Source organism: Ailuropoda melanoleuca, chromosome 2, assembly GCF_002007445.2.
Source record: "Ailuropoda melanoleuca isolate Jingjing chromosome 2, ASM200744v2, whole genome shotgun sequence".
Taxonomy (NCBI): Eukaryota; Metazoa; Chordata; class Mammalia; order Carnivora; family Ursidae; genus Ailuropoda; species Ailuropoda melanoleuca.
In genome coordinates this window covers 130,405,791-130,412,531 of record NC_048219.1, presented here as the reverse complement: position 1 = coordinate 130,412,531, position 6,741 = coordinate 130,405,791, and the positions used below count along the sequence as shown (strand labels likewise).

The 6,741-nt window shown below is 43.0% G+C and overlaps 1 pseudogene; it reads left to right on the top strand.

Annotated features, from left to right (window-relative positions):
- The first annotated feature begins 2,877 nt into the window (after positions 1-2,877).
- LOC105239868 lies at positions 2,878-5,036 on the top strand (annotated as a pseudogene).
- Positions 5,037-6,741: the final 1,705 nt, after the last annotated feature.

Below are 6,741 nucleotides of genomic sequence, written 5' to 3'. Positions count from 1 at the left end.
ATTGTAAGATGGAGCCCGGTGTCCAGCTCCGCACTGGAGTGGGCACAGAGCCTGCTTAGGATTCTCTCTCTCCCTCTCCCTCTGCTCCTCCCCACACCCCCTCTAAAAACAAAACAGAACAAAAAGACACAACAACAACAAAAACAAAAGGAGGACAAATGGAAATGTTTCATAATTATGAATAGTAACACCACAGTTGAGGAGGAAAGGGAGCATGCACGTTCGGAGAGGAAGTAGGCTCTGCCACAATTTCAATCTTCTATGTGTTTGTAATCTGGTTTTGTAGACTGTTTATTTGTAACCTGCCCTTGCTCTATCTCTTGTATATTGATGATCCTAGGGTTTTAATTATCATTACCTAAATATGTTGTGCTGCTTCATTACTCAGTGCATATATGAATGGAGCTTGTTCTCCATGGAATGTCCTTCCACCTTTTAACGCCAGTGTTCTCAAAACTCCGCTCAGATTTCCTTAAGCCCCATTCTCTGTGCCACAGCACCTTACCTATGCTTACCCATTGGGATTAGGTACAGCTGTAACAGTTCCATAGTCCCAACCTGATAAGGCAGCTGTGTTCCACAAAATCCTTGGGGATCTGGGGTCCTTCTACCTTGTGCTGTGCCACTCTTTTTATGCCACCACGTGTCAGTTCGGCTGCTTGAATTCCAACCATCATGTCTGTACTCCAGCCACCAGAAAGGATGGGAGGTCAAAGAATGAGGCACACAACTCTCTTCCAGAGATCTTTCTCATTAGTTGCAAATGCTACTTCCTCTTAGATCCCGTTATCCAGAACTTAGTCACAGAGCTATCCTGTGCTGCAAGGGAGTCTAGAAAAATGTAGTCTTTTTCTGGTCGGGCATGTGTTTGAGTCAAAACTGAGGTTCTATTACTAATAAAGAAAAGATGATACTGAGAGAGATTGAGGGACAAATAGGAGTCTGTACCACAGAGATGATCGTAGCAGTCCATTTTTTCATCCTCCCGTTCTGTCTTCATTCAATCAATACTTAACTGTTGAGTTTCTGCTGCCTAGCTGTAAGCAAAACAGGCATGGTTCCTACATTTCTGAAGCTTTCAAGTGTCAAACAAATGATCAATCAGATGAAGCAATGATTACAAATTTTGATTAGTGCAATAAAGGAAAATTTTGCTAAGAGAGAGATTAATGGGGATAGGGGCTAATTTAGGTGGAAAAGGGGATCAGGAAAAGGCTTTTGAGGGCTGTGGGGAGAAGTATAGCCAGGAGAAGGAGGCACAGAATCAGGAGCAGGGGGACCATGCCAGGGAGAGGGGGAAATATCTACAAAAGGCCCTAAGGAAAGAAGGGATTTGGTGTCTTTGGAAACCAGAAGGAAGGCCCGTGTGCTTAGAACCCAGTGACAGACAAGAGAGGTGTGAGATGCAGCTGGAAGTGTCAGCAGGAGCCAGACCCCAGGACTTTGCAGGTTCTGCTAAGGATTTTGGGTTTTGTTCCAAATGCATTAGGAAGGCATTGAGAGATTTTAGGAAGAATAGTGACGTGATTACCGGATACTAAGCAAGTAAGGAAGTTAGGAGATAGTGGTTTTTTCTTTATCATGGGTAACATTTTCCCATACATTATACTGATATTTTTATCATTCTGTATATAATCATTTTTTAAGACATTTTTCCTTCTCCTATCCAGATTCATGCAGTAGTATTTGCATTCTTCTGAATTGGCCTTGTTAAAATTCATCATTGGTTTATTTTTGTTCTTTCCTAGGTCCCTATTTTTCATTTGCCTATGATGCAGAAAATGATGCAGAAAAAGGCAGAGTGATTCATTCAAGAAAAAGAAATGGTTATTTAATGTACCACAATTTAAGACTGATGCCCGGTCTTCCTTCTTACACAACTGTTATCAGGCCTATTTTGTGACGTCACAAACTACAAACTTCTAGATTCATCATTAGCCTCACAGCCCCAAAGATGAGATGAAAAGAAGGACACAGGGGGATTCTGCTGTGGTTCCCATATCCCGATTTGGATCGTGGCCCTTGACTCCTGGAGATGACATACACTGGCCTGACGATTTCTTCGACCTCATTAGACTTCTGTCTCCAGGCTTTCTCTATAGGCCTAGGCTGTTGCCTTGATGCTGGCCTGAGGATCTCTGCTTCAAGACTTGAGTCTTCACTTTTGGGATATGCTTTTATATTTTTAATATCTTTATACTTACATCTAGCCATCACGAGTCTAAGCAAATAAGGAAAATGTTGCTGAGAGAGTAATTAATGGGGATGTAGGCTAATTTAGATGGAAGGACAGATAAGGAAAAGCCTTTGGAGAGTTGCAGGAAGAAATGTGGTTGAGTACCCCCTTCAGTGGGCTGGAGGGAAGTACTGCTCACTTCCTTGTGCCAGCTCTGTGCTAGGTACTGGGATTCAAGAATATTTTGTCTGACAGCATCAGGGAAGGATTCACATAAAGACAGCTCTTTAGCTGAGACTGAAGCATCAGCAGAGGTAACCAGGTGAGGACAACGTGGAGGCAGATTTCAGGGAGGAGGAACGACATGAGTACAGGTGTGTAGAGAAGAAAGCATAGCCTATTATAGAGCCGTAATTTGTGAGGGCTAGTGTAGGGGTGAGGGGGCAAGAAGCAGAGCATCAAGATGAGACCCTGGAGAACTGAACAGCACCTTGACATGGAGGGAGGGCCTTGCATTCTGTTGGTGATGGAGAGCAATTAAAATATTTTAAGCAGGAAAATGAAATGAAAAAATCTGCATATCAGAATGAGCTTTCTGAAAGTACTGTGGAAGAAAGATTTGAGGGTGTGAGCCTGGAAGCAGGGAGGGCAGTTTTTGAAGTAGTCTATTTGGTGGGTGGGTGAAAAACTGAACTTGCGTAATGCGGGTAAGATTCAAGTTATAGAGAAAGACACAGCCAGGAAGGCAGAATGGACACACCTTGAGGAATAATTGGATAAGGGGTGTGAGTGACAGTCAGGGGTCAAAGATGTATCCTCCGTGGGCAGTTGGTGCCATTGAATAATGCCAATCACCATATTAAGCAATAAAGGGAGAAGAGCAAGTTTGGTAGGAAAGATGATGAGTTCATTTTCAGGCAGGTTGAGTCACTGAATATGAATGAGCAGAAAGCAAGTTGACTTCAGCTCTAACCCATTTCTATTTCTTTTTTTTTTTTTAACTGGGTATAAAGGCTAAAAGTAAAGGAGATTAGCAAAAAAGAAAGAGATCAGTAAAAGAAGAACTAGGATATAAGACCAAGCAATCACACTGCTGTAAAACTCATGGTTGGCCATTCATTTCACAAATATTCACAGAACATGTACAATCTGCAAGGTAGGCTTCTGTAGAAATTACGTAGGTCACTAAGCTGTTATATATATAAAACATAAGCTTAAAGTGTAATAGAAATATAATACTAACATTCAATTAGTTATTACACAGGGCTACAAAAGTGCCAAAATCAAATGCGAAAGTGGCAACTATCCTTATAATTGACTCCTTATAAGATCTAGCAGTCATAAAAACAAAAAAGATCTAATAGTCAGAATCTTACCTAAGTGATTAAATATTTCACACATGTTGTTTCCTGGTGTGACACAATATGAAATAAATAACAACATCTAGAAAGCATTCTTGCCAAAAAATTTTAACTTGAATTTAGTCAAGCCTTTATACCTAACTTCCAGATTATGAAATAATGTATGAAGTTTAGGAATAAGTCCAGCAGCACCAAGAGGGAAAAAAATCAGAAAATATCTAGAATGTGGAAAATTCTAGAAGACAACTTTTGGCCCTCAAAAAGTCAATGTCATAGAGGGAAAAAAAAATTCTGGAATTGTTCCGGATTAAGAGAAGCTTAAAAAAGAAAAGACAAGACATAATAGTCAAATGCAATGATTTAACATTGATTGCATTACTTTGAAGAAATCACATAAAAAGCATTTGGGGGATAAACGAGGAAGCATTAATAAGACCTGGAGTATTAGATGATATTAGGGAGATATTATTACTTTCCCTAAGTGATAATGGTGTTGAGGTTGATAGAATACTTATTTTTGGTAGAAGGATATCAAGGAATTTAAAGGCCATGTTACTCAGAATCAAGAAAGCAGAACTCGGGACTGTCAAGACCGCATCCACCCCTCAAGCACAGGCCCCCTCGCCCTCGCGGCTGGACCACCTAGGCCGCGGGTCTACACCACCACCACTTCACGGTGGATGACGGTAGGCTGCGCTCACGGTCAGGAACAGCTCCCGCACTTGCAAGGCCGACCTCACCGGCCACAATGCCCCCAGGCCGTCTTCCCCTCTATCGTGGGGCGCCCCTGGCCCCAGGGCGTTATGGCGGTCACGGACCAGAACGACTCCTACATGGCAACAAGGCCCAGAGCAAAAGGGGCATCCTGACCCTGAAGTACCCCATGGAGCACGACACGGAAAAGATCGAGCACCACACCTTCTACAGCGCGCTGCGTGTGGCCTCCAAGGAGCACCCCATGCTGCTGAGCGCTTACAGCTTCGCCACCACTGCTGAGCGGGACATCGTGTGTGACATCAGGGGGAAGCTGTGCTACGTTGCCCTGGACTTCGAGCAGGAGATGGCCACCACAGCCTCCAGCTCCTCCCTGGAGAAGAGCTGTGAGTGGCCAGATGGGCAAGCCATCACCACTGGCGAAGAGCGGACACGCAATCCTGTGGCTCGCAACTACCTTCGGCTCCAACATGAGGTGTGACGTCGACAACCACAAGGACCTCTACGTCAACACGGGGCTGGCTGGTGGCACCACCGTGTCACCCGGGGCACTGGTGACAAGATGCAGGAGATCACCGCCCTGGCGCCCAACATGATGAAGTTCAAGGTCATCGCACCGCCTGAGCGCAAGCACTCTGTGTGAATGGGTGGCTCCATCCTGGCCTCGCTGTCCGCCTTCCAGCAGATGGGGATCAGCAGGGAAATAGCAGGACGACGTGTCCTGCCCCTCCATCGTCCACCGCAAGTGCTTCTGGGTGAGCTCATTGCGTTACACCCTTTTTTGACAAAAACCTAACTTGCGCGGAAAATGCCACGCAGATTGGCATGGCTTTATGTGTTTGTTCATTTGTTTTAATTTGTTTTGGTTTTGGTTTTGGATTTTCGTTTTGTTTTGTTTTTTGGCACTTGACTCAAGGTTTTGAAACTAGAACAGTGAAGGTGACAGCAGTTGGTTGGAGCAAGCATCCCCAAAGTTCTACAATGTGGCAGAGGACTGATTATATATTGCTCTCTCTTTTTAATAGTCATTCCAAATATCATGAGATGCATTACCATAGGAAGTCCCTTGGCTTCCCAAAAGCAACCCATTTCTCCCTGAAGAGAAGGGCCAGTCCTCCCTAGAGTCCACACAGGAGAGAGTGATGGCATTGCTTTTGTGTACATTATGTAGTCCAATTTTTAAAAAATCTTCACCTTAATACTTGTTCTTTTTGTTTTATTTTGAATGGTCTGCCATCATGGTCCCCTCTTTTGTTCCCCCAACTTGAGATGTATGAAAGCTTTTGGTCTCTCTGGGAATGCAGTTGAGACATAGAGGCAGCCAGGGCTTACCTGTACACTGACTTGAATCCAGTTCAATAAAGTGCACACCTTAAAGAAAAAGAGAAAGAAAGAAAAGAAAAGAAAAGAAAAGAAAAGAAAAGAAAAGAAAGAAAGAAAGAAAAAAAAGAAAGAAGAAAGAAAGAAAGAAAGAAAGAAAGAAAGAAAAAGAAAGAAAGAAAAAAGAAGGAAGGAAGGAGAGAAGGAAGGAAGGAAACAGAACTTACGAGAGAGAGTTCAAAAGAAGGGATTCAATACAGGGGACTGGTTAAAAAAGGTGTTGGCAGAGTTGAAAGGCAAACAAGGTAAAAAGAGGCAATCCAGGTATTAAAAGCAGAAAGCCACTGCTAGCTCTTGAGCTGGAGGAACAATGGGATGAAGTGGTGTTATCGGAGCCCAGGATCCAGGCCTGTGCAGTAGGAACTGACAGGGGCTCACCAGTGGAAGACTGGACCATGAAGAAAGGCGCTCTTCCCAAAACACAGCAAAGGCAGTAGCAATATCCTGTCTTCTTTTCTCTTCTTACCATCTTTTCTCCAGGCAGTGCTTCCCATTGGCTGAAACCTAAGCAGGATCCAGTCACCAGAAAGTATGGGAAACCTAGCTTGCAGGCAGTGGCAGATACAGACCAATTCAAAGGAAGAGCAAGGAATGGATAAAGCAAGCAGATGACTGGTCCCAGGAGGGAATTGTCATGATGCTTGCAACTTATTTGCAAGCAGTTCAGAGAAAAAAATATATACAAGTAAATACAGATGAACGTAATAAGATGAAAGTTAAATCTGGGTTGGTATATGGATGTTCATTATAACTCTTCTTTCCATTTTTCTATGTGTTTGAAATTTTTCAGAATAACAAGGTGAAAAATCCATTCTAATACTCTTTGAAAGAGGGTATAAGAACCTGATACAAGGTCATGGCCATGGGAATGGAGAGAGGAAATACTCAAAATGAATTTGATAAAGTTTCTCATTAAATCCTTGTAGCCAAGATGGAAAAATATGGACCAGAGCAACATTTATCATCTTATTTTCCACCACTACACATTTGAGAGTTGAGTTTTCTATTTGTCACTCTCCCAAGGACATATCCACTCTTATCCTCATGCCAGCTATAACCCCTACCTTATTTATCTTACTCAAGAAAGTTTGACAAAGTGGCAGTGAATGA